The sequence below is a fragment of the Cryptotermes secundus genome, unplaced genomic scaffold (genome assembly GCF_002891405.2).
Source record: "Cryptotermes secundus unplaced genomic scaffold, Csec_1.0 scaffold120, whole genome shotgun sequence".
Classification (NCBI taxonomy): Eukaryota; Metazoa; Arthropoda; class Insecta; order Blattodea; family Kalotermitidae; genus Cryptotermes; species Cryptotermes secundus.
Window position 1 is genome coordinate 791,494 of NW_019742442.1, and position 16,184 is coordinate 807,677.

Genomic DNA, 16,184 nt, shown 5'->3' on the forward strand with positions numbered 1-16,184 from the left:
ATGGTACCCATTTTAGATTCCTTCGTCTTCTCCCTTCGATCTAAATTCGTGTATACCGCCAATACTGCGATTCGAAAACAAATGCAATGATACGTTCATTCAGTATTAACAGTGTATAACCTACTGCTATGTACTGCACAACTATCAGCACATATCTTGACACTCACGTTAAGATCATTACGAGAGCACCGTCAGTTTCGCTACCGATAACAATACCACTAAGATCTGATCTACTATGCGCAACAATCATTATATAACTGTCTTAACTAAAGTCGTTTCTAAAATTGTAGAGGTTACAATATTTCCTGATCCACTGCAACTATTTACGTACACACAACACTGTATCCCTGTTCTGCTGACTGGTCGCTTGTGCCATTGTATCTAACATTATCCTGGCCTGAACACTCACCTAACTTGAATCCTCCCTTCTTCTGAATAAACAAAACAAACTCCGTGGCATGTAGTTCGCAAGCGAACTATACCGACCGAGCGACCGCCGCTTGTCGGCGAAGTTAGTGCCAACTTTAGCGGATAGAGAGTGTTGCGTGGTCAGCGAAACGGATCCCAGCGGCCGTTAATCTCGGTTTTCTAGACCAGGGCCGCTATTTCCTTGAAAGAGCTCCTCAGTTATTTTCATGTTCTTCTGTATGGACATTTCAAAAACCAATCGACACCAAGAAGGAACTGTGGCGTCGAATTCAACAATCTGCATGTGAAACAAGGATTACACCCGGAATATTCGACCTCTTACGAGTTCCCCCCCACGCAAAGTTGAACTGCGTTTCCGTTAACACGTGGGCCCGAACACCTCTTCTAAGCGAGTAAATCGCAGGTATTATTCATGCCTGTTTTTTCCTTTCCTCTTTATAAATAAATAACCCACTAAAAATCGGAAGAATTTTAACGTGTGATCATGGAAGTTGAAATTCGATCTTTTTAATGGCGGTCCTCACAGTATACTCAGAGTATGTTTCTGCATATTCTGACGTCCACAGACCATCCTCCACGATATGGTACATTACACGTAAACGTAAGAAAAGCTATCCCTGTACCAGGCCTTGAAGGCCCATAGGGTTGTGAGACGCTGAGGGTCCCACATTATCCAGACAATCGGCTCAAAGATGGCGGTAAGGTTGTCAGCCTTATGCGCCGGCCGCGCTTTACTCCACAGGAAAATTATTTAATTACTTCCTGGTACTCATTCCTGTTAGAGGCTGAGTCGACCCTAGGGCCTAGAGCGGCTGGAAGGATTAGGTCAACTGAAAAAATCCAATGACCTCATCGGGACTTGAACCCGCGACCTTCCGGCTTGTAGCATAGCCCCTCAACCATCTATGCTACCCTACACGTACAGGATACAATTAAAAATAACTGTGTATACAGTCGTGTTGATGGCGCATGTATTTGTATTAACTTTCACTGTTTATTCGCCGAGAGAAAAAAGAAATACAGGTTCTCGCAGATAACTGACTCATGTTGCCTCGTTTAAACAGCTGTTCCGTTAACTTCTCACACAACCTGCCTGTACTATCTCTACAACGTGACGTTTTAGTGCAGTGTCACGTCAGCAATACTGCTAGCGGCCTTGGTTTTCTCGGTTTACAAAGGATAGGACTACACATGTCTGGAACTTGGTAATGTCGGTGTCACTTTCGAATAACTTGATTACAAACTTCTCCCAACATGATCCATGCATGTCAATACGGTAAAGAACATGTGATGTTGTATTATTGCGACGTGCCGTCAGGAAGGATGGACGATAAGACATCCATCACTGGTCAACGACTAGCAATCCCTAGGAAATCGCTGCCCTGGAGATGAAAGTCTAACAGTGGGGTTTCACAAGTTATTTGTAACGAATTGTTTGAAGCAGGAGAAATGTATTCCCGCGGCAACAAGATATTCGTTGCATAGCAGCGGGCGAAAAGAAACCCTTTGAACAGGTGTTCCCTATTCGGCCCGAGTGCAGGGTATAACAGTTTGTATCCGACGAGCGCTAAGGACAGTTGAGCTCCGAGCAGAGCAGAACACACTTCACCGAGATTAGCGGTGCGAGAGTGTATAACACTGAAGAGGAAACTTTCGAAGACGTTATAAGTGAGAATAATTGTATTTGTGGGTGTAAAGAGTGATCCTCCAATAAATATTCGCTAAATCCGAGACCCACGTAAATTTCTTGTCGCTTTGCCTAGGAAACTCCCGACATTATTTTTCTTCAGTCGAGAAGCACCCAGAAATATTAGCAACTGCCTGGGGCTTGCCACCAGAGATTTATATTCACTTCAGATGTTATTAAACGTCGAATAAGATGGAAAAATGATCATGAACGTTGATAAGAAAAAATGGGTGAGTTCTGCGAAAAGTTTGCCTGCATCTGAGATGCTGACAGCGGTGGCCATGAAGAGTTGTATCTTCTTGGATATACCGCCATGTAGTCCGGTGAACGTCAAACTACATTTCGGAGGAATATATCGCCTCCACCTTCAGGACCGAAAAGGAAGCCAAGAAAGAAACCTACATGAAACAGATAGCAAGCAGAACTATGCCTGCTGCATTCGACTCTGGAAAAGTTGGCGATATGTTCCTCCGAAATGTCGGTTGATTTTCACCGGTCTATACGGCGTTATATCTCAGAAGACATAACTCTTAATTTGTCTGCACTTGGGAAAACCAAGAAGCACATCATTCAGAGAAAGTGTTGCGTTTCAGTCTCGAATCACGTACCTAGCGAGCAGAAAAGCATAGGCCGTGCCATAGCTCAGGCGGTTAGTCGCCGGCTTCCCACAGCGGCGGCCCGGGTTCGAGGTCAGGTCACGTGGTATTTGTGGTGGACAAAGGGGCACTGGGGCAGGTTTTCTCCAAGTACTTCGGTTTTCCCTGCCAATTCACATTCCATCTACTGCTCCACACTCATCGTCTACCGGTGGGGCTCTGTACAATAGGCCAATTAGTGGCCGACGTGCCAAGTGGACTCAGTCTCACCCAACCCCAAGAAACTACCGTTGTCGCATTACGCACGCATTGTCGTCTGTAACTTTCTCCTGCAGCCCTTTCTTTAAAGGGCCAGGCCAGTCAGTAACGTCAGTAAGGTGACTGGGTGCGGGCCGGACGATCTCTCTTCGCCTAAGGTGCCTAGAGCGGTCCTCAGGACTATCAAGCTTCTTATTCAAGTGGCTCTTTCCACGGGTTAAAGCAACTGGAGCATAGCCGACCACTCTCTTCCATCTACAGACGAGCTAATGAGCGGAATAGGGAAAGTCCTGAAATTCCGTCTAGCCTTTGCTTTTTATTTCATAACAAAAAGAAAAATAATAGAACACAAAAGGGTTTATAAACGTGACAAAATATATTAGAGTACATATACTTCTATAAGCAAGACAAATATATAATTTTCAATTCCTGGATAGATTGTGACAATTTTTTAAAATTAATAAAAATGTGCTTTAGTCCTATTATGAACCAGGGGATCAAATACCGCTTATATAGATTTTGAAGTCTTCCTTGCCTTACTAGTTGCCTGCATAACAGAGGGAAAGAGCCATCGTAAGCATTAACATATGATGAAACTACATTAAAAATTTAAACGCGTCTCATAACAAGAAAACTCATCAAATCTTCACAACCCCTTCACAAACTGATTATGGCATTCTAGGGACAGGCACACTTGTACTTATCGTCGGATTCCGCACCTTTTGTATAGCTGTGTTACGGACATGGTGCCTTTCCCTTGTTACAGTCACTCCACCCTGCAGGTCCCCAAGGTGTACTGCTTAGCCCCAGGGAAAACTTTACCTTTACGGCAGTAATTCTAAGCACGCTTTTCGGCATTCCAATAAGAAGTCCATGCTGTCCAATTCCTGGATTCAGTTAAAATTTAACAAAGTGTAAGAAGGGCTCTATATACCAAACTACATCACGATTCGTACATAACATAAAGCAAGTTGGTGTACACGTCTAACCAGAATGTCAGCTTTGAATTTTCGCAGGGTTACGGGTGAGCCTGAATTTTCCGTGGCTTTCCTCAGTCTCTCCGGTTGTCAGATTAGTACCTCCAAATAAATGAGGATCACCCTTACTTATTTACCATCCAATCCAATTTTACGTCCTCTCCAGCACTAAATAACCTCTGCAGTTGAACGAGTGTTGTTACATAACCAAAATCCCTCAATAGACCCATTCATCCAGACCGGAGCTGTAATACGGGTATGTGCTTGCTTAAAGCGAGAGCCGCAGGCTGAGTCAATTTTTGTGGGTTATTTGAAGATGCTTTCAGTAGCTAGACTATATATAGCGCCGAATGGATGAATGATAGATGTACGATGAAGTGGCAGGAAGTAATCGTGGCGTAAGCGTGGTACTATCCCAGCATTTGCGCGGAGGGACTGAGAATGACCATGATAACCGATGTCTCGGTCGAAATTCGAACCTCGTACCTCCCAAATAAGAGTTGAAAACGATGCCTCTGTGTCAATCGGTTCTGTCCTTTCAGTTTTAACTTACTCAAATGAGAGTAGACGTCCTCGGCAAGGTCCTGCTTTCTTCTGTCCATGTAAGCCAAATAACATATAACCAATGCAAAGCCGTAAAAACAGACGCATTGCGTCAGCATCCTGTTTATGAGGGATACGTTTCGCGCAGGCCTATATGTTTAACAGTTCGGTAATCAAACGAAACGGCACGTCACTAATTTCTCCCATATCTAAATACATTTGAACACCAGCATCTCAACAAGCTGTTTACTCGGTAGCAGGCATGCGCAGCAACTGTCTACATCATAAAGCCACAATAATTACGTCTGAAGTGCTTGAAACCCGGAAAAATATTTTACGTTTTTGTTCATGAAACAGCAACACACGTGCGCAGCAAATTTCCGCCTTCTAGCAAAATACAATGCTATAAAATTACACGATAAAAACGACACAACAAATATAAAAAGAATGTAATAAAATGAGAAGTGTGGAATGATGTACTAGAATCTCCAACTTCCAGTTCAGAGTAGGCCTACACACATTTACAAATGCTTTCTCTGAATCTTTCTAAATGTTCCTAGCTTTGATGCCCGTTTATTGCAGACGGTATATTGTTGCAAAAGTAATCGAATTAGAAATTGGAGTAACACACACTTAGGAATGAAAACCTTTTATCCTTTGTGTTCAGGTATTCACAGTATCAGAAGATGTTTCACATAAATGTTGTAAATCTAAAAATGCCTATATTTTACATCATATGACCTTCCAAATTTTTACCGCGACTTGGTTTCCATAAAATTAGTCAAGTTCCATGTAAAGCATGTACCCATAAAGGTAAAAAAGTTCAAGCCACTGTGCTTAATTAAGCACTATGCCATTAATATATATGGGGGAATTCAAGTATATCTCCGCCATTCTAAACCTCGGCACTAGTTGGAGGTCAGCGGTCATCTCTATGCCTGAGTCACATTAGCTCCAGGGGAATCGTTCCCGGTACCCACTGGATAGGATTCCGGGTGGTCCCCAGAGCCAGTCTGGACGCTGTGAAGAAGACAAAAAACTTGGTCCTGCCGAAAGTACATTAACATAAATTAAACTCGCACTACTTTTAATGCAGGTTCTCTAATACCAAATCTGGGTTAACCTGCATAAGCCACTCGTACGCCTAAGATATTAGGAAAGAGACTAAACGCAATGAATCATTTGGAACATTCCTAACAAGTCGCAGAGCTGCACTTGTTACACTTCACAAATGGCCGCGCCATAGCTCAAGCGGTTAGTCGCTGGATTAACACCGCGGCGGCCCGGGTTCGATCCCGGGTCTGGTCAAGTGGCATTTGTGGTGGACAAAGTGACGCTGGGGCAGGTTTTCTCTGTTTCCCCTGCCAATCTTCATTCCACCAATTGCTCCACAATCACCCTCACCTATCATCTGGGGCTGGTACAATAGGCCAGAAGTGGCCGCAGTACAAGGGACTTAGTCCCACTCCACTAGAAATACAAAAAATACACTTCGCAACGCGGTTGAAATACAGCGAAAGTAAACAGCAGTAAGAGTGTTCTTGCTTGCAGTGAATTGCATAGCATTAAATATTCATTACATGTACAGGAAGTTCATGCTGATCATCTTCGTTTCTATTGCATTACAAATTATTTTTGTATTACGCGCACAACTTCCACTCAGACCGTTGGGGGGGNGATCAAATTCGTTACACTATCAATAGAGTTTATTATAATAAACTCTATTGATAGTGTAACGAATTTGATCAACGCGTTGCCAGGCAGCAGGTCTGTAAAAACGGTACATTACGCAACAACAGAAGCTGTATCTCAGTGATCGAATGTTTATAGCTCGCTGCTAGGCAACACTCAGGGCGCCAATGGACTGCCGAGGTAACTATCACGTGACTCGTTTTCTCTGTGCTCTTCCTTATGCAACAGTGGAACTGTGATTTCTATGCGGTCCGTGCTGCGACTATATAACCACAGCTGTGAGCTATAAGTTCAGAGTGAATTATAACTAGAGTGAGTTCTGAGTTCTCGGTTGGAGACAGCCAGGGAAAGTTCGTATTTGAAGAGGAGTTAACTTGCGAATTGAAGACTTTATGTATGCTATAGTCCAATGGGATTGGCAGTGTGTAATTTAGTGAGACTTCTATAATTCCTGTGTTATAAATCCGTTGTCAGGAAACGGGTAGTGAGGACTACTGGAAACAGACTGAGAAGATTAGTGTGGAGTGATTGTAAATTGTGTAAATCAGAAAGGGTGTAATAATTATTTCTAGTTACGACATGTAGGTTGTTAATAAATCCAATTACCAACCCAAACCCGCGTCTCAGTCACCGAAACACGTGACAATACAGACTTCTGAAGTACATACTGCGGCCCACCGGTACACTTACTGCACCGCAGAAAAAAGAAAATTGTCACTTAAATTGCTACAATTAATTTTTTAATTTTTTTTTAATTCGCTTAGTGGGGGTGGAGTCCAGCTGGGTCCACTCGGCACGGCGGCCACTGATTGGCCTACTGTAGCCTGCCCCGGGTGATTATGATGATGGAGATTTGGTGGAATGAAGATTGGCAGGGGAAACCGAAGTACTCGCAGAAAACCCGCCCCAGCGTCATTTTGTCCACCACAAATCCCACTTGACCACACCCGGGAACGAACCCGGGCCGCCGCGGTGGGAAGCCAGCGACTAACCGCTTGAGCTATGGCGCGGCCTAAATTGCTACAAAGTGAAAACTAGAAATTTAATTTCATCTGATATCACCATCATCTGTCATATGTGGCTTAAATACTACGGCAAAAATTCACTGACAAAGCCAGCATCCCCACCCACCATAATACATATGTGAAAAGCGAGATTCACAAGTGCCGATAACAGCTATTTCCTTAAATAATACAAAATTTCTAAAATGGAAAGATGTCAATGTACTCAAGTTTCGTTCTAGTCACATGACTTATTTTTGCATAACCTGAATAAATCAGGAACCTCAAGTTCCTTGTCATCAAACGATTCAAGCTGTTACTTTGGAACATTAGCGCCAAAACAGTTTTAAAAGTGAGCGCATTTGGACAAAACAATGCGTGCGAATCTCCTGTGATTAGGCATAAGTGTGGCTCCAAAAAAAGGTACCAAGGAAACTGTGGGGGATATTAGCACTTGACTGAGTATTTAACATGCCCTAAACACTGTAAATAAACCATTGAAGTACATCATAGTATCCTGCAGCAGTAAGAGTATTTAATTATTAGCATGCTATTCGCAAATCTTTCGCAATGGACTTGCTACATTATTGTACGCAGCTGTGTGTTCGTGTTTCTTAGCATTTCTTCAACTGGATAGGTCTGGTACAATATGCCAGAAATGGCCGCAGTACAAACACGTACCCAGTATATGCTTGCAGAACCACCTACAAGAATCGAGCTCGGGGTCTTGAGAACAGGAAAAAAAACTCGTTAATCACTGACCTGCGAAGTTCGGCCCGGGTATGTACGAAACGGTTCCCCAGTAATGTACGGCCATGATAACGAAATTCAGATCCAGTGCAGCAAAATCTGTAAATGACATTCACTAAACCCCTATCATTTGGTTTCTGCTTCCGGACTCCATGTTGGTCGTGCAGTCTTTGAAACTGACATTTGTGAACCTGAACGGCAAGAGACAGCCTTGAGTAATGCAAGCAGAGAACTCGCCCAACAGAACATGCAACAGTACAGAAAACCTGTCGAAAATATTACCTGATTAAACGCAAACCTACTGGAAAATCATGCAGCGTAAGAACTGTGTAACATTGTCTCTAACGAACTCGAACTATTTTATGCGGAACCGGAAAGTACTAATTTAACGGGAAACAATAAGCCTGAATATTTACAGGCCCTAGATTAGTATCTTCCACATCGTGCTTCCTTTGAATTGCTGTGAGAACGAATAATTCTGTTAGAGACTGTAAAGCATTAAGCCCGACATAAAGGAACAAAACACTGGACTATGACTCTGCTACGTCTATGGACTACTGCTGAAAGAAACAAACAAAATGTCTGTCAGCGTGGCTTCCATATGTTCCATCCAATTCTGCATTTTCATTTCGATCATAAATCATACGGTACATAGGCCCACTGTGCTACTACTTGTACGTAACCAGACACAACGAAAACGTGAAGCTCAAATCGTCCCTCTCTGCCCTCAGACCTTATGCCGCACAGTTATGGAGGGGTGGATTTACACCTCCACAAATTATTAACCTCGGGGCTGTATTGAGAAAAACGGTGCCCATCTACTAGGACAAGTAGGCCCCAGAGCCGGACTGGACACACGGCGAATATAAACAATCGTGTCCCTGCCGGGAATAGAACGTGGTCGTTCAACTTACAGATGATCACACAATCGAATTGTTTATTTCTGGCAATTTGAACATACTAAAAGCTAACAGCAGCAGCATTAACAACGGCAGTAGTAGTGGTAATATTGCGGTTTGGTAGTAACAGTATTTTCTTTCTGGGAAGAACTGATTCCTGAAGCAAGAATAGATTCCATTTCCAAGTTTCTCGCTTGTAACCTCAAATATTCGTACTGTTGCCATGTTTGTACTTATTCACGTGTAAACGAGATTTCATTTCATACTGAGTTTATGTCCATACATGTCGATAAACTACTCGCACCAAATTTCACATGCATAAACTCCAGCGGCTAGTTGGTTATTACAACCAAATCAAAACTAAAGATATATTTCATTCATCCCAAATCTGGTGTTTTATATATTACAAAATATTACCTTAACAAAAGATATGAATGTTTTGAAGATGTTACCATACTTCTCCATCATTTCAGGACTCATAAATTGCGACGCCCCCATCTCACGACTCTTCGTGCCCGTCATACTGTTATTAGTGATTACAGGAAACTAAGGAAAACGCGACAGTGGGAAGTCCTCCAACGACATAAAGTTTAAAAAATATTCGTGGAAATCGATGAACAATTTTAGAAGCTGAAGGTTGGGCCAAGGACAAAGGAAAAACAGGCAACAAAATAACTGCGAAAGGGTCCTATTCTGTATTTTGTTCTTCGCGTAATTTACCTTTAAAACATTACTAAAAGATAAATGGTCCACCTGCTTAATTTCCTCACCACACGTAAGCATTTCCAACTCACGCTGCAACAAAACCAAACGTGCTCATCACAATAATACATCTTGTTCCTGCGTCAGACGCAGACTCACTAGTTCCATGGGCTACCGTCTGACTGGAAGTATAACAAAACAAACTCCGTGGCCTGTAGTCCGCAAGCGAACTATACCGACCGAGCGACCGCCACTTGTCGGCGAATTTAGTGCAAACTTCTGCGCATAGAGGGTGTCGCGTGGTCTGCGCAACGGATCCCCATGGCCGTTAATCTCGGGACTGGACGTATACTGTGTCTAAAACACATCTCAAGGTGCTGCATCATCATCAAGACAGTAACGTATATCGCTACATCGTCATTATAAATTACTAGATTTATCTTCAGGGAACGATGGGAACCAAAATCGTCATACTGACGGTCTAGTTGAACACACAACACTCGCCTTCCGTAAACCTGCCTACTCAAGATACGAGGATACCCTAAAGTACTATGTGCCACGTCGTGCAGCAAACTGCAGCGGTTTTACTGCAGTAGCAAACCTTGTCTAGTCTTTCAGGGCGGTACAGGAGCAGCGAGGGCAGATAACACCGCTTCTGATTAATTAACTTCTTGTGTAAATTTGGTACAAGGCAGCAAACGGCTTCAATGTCTCTGACATAGGTCTCTTTCTCTCTTCCTTGTTGCTCCCAATTTGAGGCATAGGGCATCCGCGAAACGCTTTGTTTCACTTCAGTTTCCTAATCTAGAACGGTCGGTAGGACTCTTTGGAGGGTGAATCAGCGCGTCGCAAGGCCGCTACCTACACAAACACAGAATAAACACAGACAAACATCCATGCTTTGAGTGGGGTTCGAACAAGATCCGAGCGTTCGAGCGGGCGAAGCCAGTTCTGACATAGGTAGAGCCCTCAATATTACGAATGAACAATTTTGTTCGCGTTCTCATCGATCAATTTTTGTCTCGTGTAATCGGCAGTATACACAGAAATGCTTTTAACCGAGGCTGTCTCAGGTTATTTTATGACGATGTTTCAAATGTATAGGTTATACAGGCCTATCACTGAATGAGATGGGCAAAAGTGCCCATGAATGGTGAGCTGGTTTGGAAATTTTTTGAAAGGGGCGGGCGTGCCATATCTTAAAGTAATGTAGTTCAACATAATCGCGGAAGAATTACGAAAATCGTAACAAAAAATCGATCAGCACAACTGGTAATCCAACTGACCTTAAAAACGAGTAACACTCATGTCTAATGTTCCAGGAACTTTCTGATTTTCGGGGAAGCCAATGACTGTAAAATCTCACCACTGGATTCCATCCTAACCTTGTTCATTCTTCCATCTATGCCTAGGTCTCCCAAGCGATCTTTACCTTTTCCACACCAAAATTTCGTATCCAAATCTCATGTCCCGTATGAATGCCACACACCTTTCCTTCCACCTGTCTTTATTACATGTAGAGGGAAAATCATAAAGGTCATTATTATGAAACGTCAATTTCTCCGTATTTCAGATTCTCTTTGATTCAAATATCTCCCCCCCCCCCACTTCCTTCCTATGCACCCACCATTATGCTCACTTCCAAACAATATACAAAGGTAAAACAATTTTCTACGAATTCACAATTCGAATATGAGGGCACTGAAGTTGCTACAATTCGAAGCAGTGACCAAGGTCATCAAAGACGTAAATGAGGCCATTTTACTCAGTAAGAAAGGCCGGTATTCCCCATGAGTCAGCAACAAGTGAATGATTGTTTACATGCAGCATTCCGCAATCGCGCATGAGTAAATTCACGTCTTTATTCAGTCCACATTAAACGGAAAGCAGCTCACTCTATTGTTTCCAACATCTACCGTCGAGCGGAAGTGAAACGCCTAAACCGAGAACTTCAGTGAAAATGACCTTTGACACGTGCTGATAGGCGCACCCATTCACAAAACTAAATATCGCCATGCCTTATCTTCCTGCTTAACCCTGACTACAAAAGATCAGATAGCCAGACGTCTTGGCCCAGCATTCGTCTTGATGTACTGAGAAAAATAAGAAAAATCTTAACACTATAACAACATTTCCGAGACTGGACTCTGTCTCTGTATTTCGACACCATGTTGCATTGGTTAATTGTTTCGTTTGCATGAGCGGTCTTGGAGGAGCAATTTCTTCTACTGTTGTAGACTGGTGATGTGTTAAGTTGTCACATACTGTAGTTGCTTCGTACAGATAATCATAATCCAGCATCTCAAACACTAACTATCATAATCCATAAGAAAAAGTACAATACACGGCAATTGAGTAGTTTCACATCCGTCTACACAACAATATCTTATAAAAATAAACAAATATAGGCTGCAAGTTGGCTGTAGTGGAACTATCTTTGAGAGGTTATCACGTGGATAACAACATCTCCACGACAGTTCCACTACAGTCAACTTGCAGACCGATTAAGCAGGAGATAACACATATGAACATAAGAGTTCATAACATCGTACCCACTTAGAAGGGAACCAGACAATCGAACAATACAGCAGCAAAATGACTATTAGATATATACATATACTTTAATCTTAATTTCGACATTAATTTGACTAATTATATCTAATAAACAAATAAATTCCGTGGCCTGTAGTCCGCAAGCGAACTACGAGTATACTGACCGAACGATCGCTGCTTGTGGGAGAAGTTAGTGCCAACTTTTGAGGACAGAGGATGTCGCGTGGTCAGCGCAACGGATCCCCACGGCTGTTAATTTCGGTTTTCTAGGCCGGAGCCGCTACTTCCTTGAAATAACTCCTCAATTATCTTCACGAGCCTGAGTGGATCCCGTTCGAGACTCATTAGTTCTCAGAAAATCTTGTAGCGCCGAGAATCGAGCCCGAGACCTCTGGATCTGTGGCCAGGAACTCTGACCACTAGACCACAGGGTACCAACACAACTGGACTAAAATGTAGATAAGACCAAGAGTTTTGTCACCAAGCATAATAATACATGATATATAAATTAAGTAAAAAGTAAAGGTATCCCTGTAACAGGCCGTGGCGGCCCATAGGGTTATGAGATGTTGAGGGTTCCACATTATCTAGACAATCGTCTCATAGTTGAAAAAAATATCCAATGACCTCATCGGGACTTGAACCTGCGAGTTTCCGGCTTATAGCATAGTGCCTCAACCAACTATCGCGTGCCCCTTACATGTTATATAGTCACATTCAAAATATGGATCCATATTATTAAAATAACGAGTTCAGCACCTAAGCACATGCAATACACCTGATGACCCAATAAGGGTCGACATATCTGTTTCTAATATATTAAGACTTTCATGTAAATAATCTATATTTGTATATTTTTATAAGAAATTGTTGTGTCGACGAATGTAAAAATCCTCAAAGAATACGACATACAACAGGATGCAACACATAAAGATAATACATGGCAACACAGCACACAACCAGCTCCAAGATGGCCCCTGCGAATTAAACACAAGATCTTGAAGCAGTCCATAATCCATGCGGAGACTTGAACGAAGTGCCTCAAAACTCTTTGGGTTCTTTGCGGCACAGTTACACAAACGCAGTAGATAAAACAATGTGAAATGGATATGGAAAATTATGACGACTACGAATGGAGGGACTTTGGAAAACCACGAACACATTTAATGGGGATGAGATTTGAACTTAGTACGTCTGACATGCATATTCTTATCCAAGGGAAAATGAGCAGCCGTGACACTTCATCTTCCAGTGACGACCAAACATCGGAGAGAAGCCGCCCAGCTGTTAACGGATACGCACCAGTCCTTCACACATCCCCCATCAGCACTAGTCTGACTGCAATTTAATGATCCCCAACACCATCTGCGTGTGACGCAGCAACCCCATTCCGGCAGAAGAAAGAACGCAGTACTGCTATCAAAACGTCATTTCAACTAACGACGAAGTATGCAAATGCAACCAAGAGCACTGCGGTAGTGGAAGTGATTCCCTCCTCCCCAAAATAAGTGCAACTTGCAGTGCGCATGGCCAACACGTGACTGTCGGCGAACGCTGTTTCAAGTTGTACGGGGCTAAGCGCGAATACGAGAGACCACTAAAACGCGACAAGGCTATAGTACTCAACAACCCCCTCGTTTTGTATTTCAAAAGTTCTCAGTCCGTCACTGGCCAGAAGACCTAATCTAGGGGACGCGTGAAAACCCATCAGTGGATGGTAATCACAACAAGCTACTACGACGACCGAAAATTTACTTATTACTCTGTTGTCACTAGAGTGGATTGTAAATTAGCAATCACAAAAAAAAAAGTTCCCCGTTAACATCACAGTAATGAACAATGCACCGTGTTCATTTTCATTACAAGGAATCAGCATGAAGAAGCATAAGGTCCACACAGATCTTAGAACAAGAGGCTTGCTATCTTCCGTGTAAGCACACCACACACTGAAACTAAATGTTATGGTTAACACTTAATGATAAAATGAGAAACGTGCTGTAACATTATACAATTTCATTGTTTAAAAGGTAAACAACTTCAAATCACAGTCAGATATGCACTCTCATCGGCAGAACTTCTCTGACTGGCATTCTAGAAGCAGTAACAATAATGCCGGAAGAGAACAAGTTATCACAGGACTGCGTCATTCATCAATTAGACAATATCGGTAAGCCTGGGAATATCCGACGATCGCTAACTCATAACGTCCATAAACATTCTCACGTCCTATTTAATTCTAAATAACTTCAGATCTTGGACAACATTGCCAAGGAAGTTAAACAGGAGGAGACGTGACTACTAAAACAGGATAAGCTGGTTGAACATTACAAGATATAAATTAAAACGAACAGTATACAGCTTAATATTAACTAGAAACCAAAAAGAAAGTGACAGACTGCCTCCGAACCAGACCCAGAGTACTATCCCAGTGCAGGGGCAGGATTCTTCTCTCCTCCATCGGGCCCAGACCGACGACTGACAACGCCCGAAAATTATCCACTACTAACAGAACGATGCGATACCCAAATGCTGTTCTATATATGCTTCACATATGTCGAAAAACATAATAAAGTTAATAATGGCAACATTCGAAAGGAGAATATTTTGGGAACTGTTGGAAATTCCAAAAGTCAATAAAGCAAATTGTGATATAATGCACTTGAGAGCAGTCTGGAATGTCAATATTTCGGAAAAATATGCATTTACGAACATTATAAATATCGTAATACATTCCAGGTTTCAGAGACTACGAACAGATTTTAACAGAAATATATATACAAGAGTTTATCATGTAAGAAAATTCGGAAATGACATATCATACATAAATATATAACGATCAGGTACGCTATCAGAGATAATCAATCGTTAGATACTGCCGACGACTAAACCTTCCTCAACTAAGCATAACGATGCGCAGTAGTCACATGCGCAAACCTATTATAATGTACCCTAACAACCTAACATTAGCTTAATATACCGAGCTTCGCCCCCTCCAAGGTACAGATGTATGCGCAGTAGTCACCTGCGCAAACCTAACACAGCTTAAACTAACCTAACATAACCGAAACTAACATCAGCGAATGGTACCCAAGGGACAGACCCCCAAGTTACACGTGGATGCGCATTAGTCCATTGCACACACCTAACAGTGACGTCATTTACGAAGTTGCTATTTAACCGAACGTAATCTAGGACTGTCGTAACATGGAATATCAATTAAAACATGATTATATATCTAAATTTGAGCGTGTCGACTATTTTTTAAAACATGATCTTAATTTATGCCTATATATTCCAAGTTTTAACTGCTACGAGGTAGCTTAGATTGTGACGAAAACGCCGCTCCCACCTCACGAGTTTGCGAATTCCGCACGGTAATACAAACGATTACTGAATATCACATATAAAGGCATTATGCTGTCCTCCGATGGCATAACTTGACGAAAAATAGTTATTATCTGCGAATTCGTTCCCACCTTTCTCGAGGATGAATACGCGAACAATTCAGTGAATGTTTGGCCTTCGTAAGTCCGAATTACCCTTTCTGTATACGAAGTAGAACGATAATATTCACGAAAATGAATACGATGTGTACAACATCAAGGTGCATTTCTTTCCTGGTATGAAGAGGTATTTATCTATATAAACAATAACAGTGTTGTGTGAATGTTTCTATAAAATATGTACAAGTTCTGATTAATTATCTGCATTGTCGTAACATGGAATATCAATTGAAACATGATTATATATCTAAATTTGAGCGTGTCGACTATTTTTCAAAACATGATCTTAATTTATGCCTATATATTAAAGGTTTAACTGCTACGCGGTAGCTTCGATTGTGACGAAAACGCCGCTCCCACCCCACGAGTTTGCGAATTCCCCACGGTTATACAAATGATTACTGAATATCACATATTATTGCATTATGCTGTCCTCCGATGTCAGAATTTTACGACGAAAAAGAGTTATTATCCGTGAATACGTTCCCTCCTTCCACGAGGATGAATACGCGACAAATTCAGTGAATGCTTGGCCTTCGTGTAAGCCCGAATTACCCTTCCTGTATAGGAAGTAGGACGATAATATTCACGAAA

At 42.1% G+C, this 16,184-nt stretch overlaps 1 protein-coding gene across 2 annotated transcripts in view; it reads right to left on the bottom strand.

The window, feature by feature from the left end:
- LOC111873083 (mitogen-activated protein kinase-binding protein 1) overlaps positions 1–16,184 on the bottom strand; it is a 254,773-nt gene that overhangs the window by 193,282 nt on the left and 45,307 nt on the right. The window contains exon 1 of one of the 2 annotated variants that reach the window (XM_023867487.2): positions 9,250–9,265. The exons of the other annotated variant lie outside the window; for it this stretch is intronic. The gene's annotated coding sequence lies outside the window, so the exon portion shown is untranslated. Of the gene's footprint in view, positions 1–9,249; positions 9,266–16,184 lie in introns of those variants that run through there. 2 annotated transcript variants of the gene reach the window in all.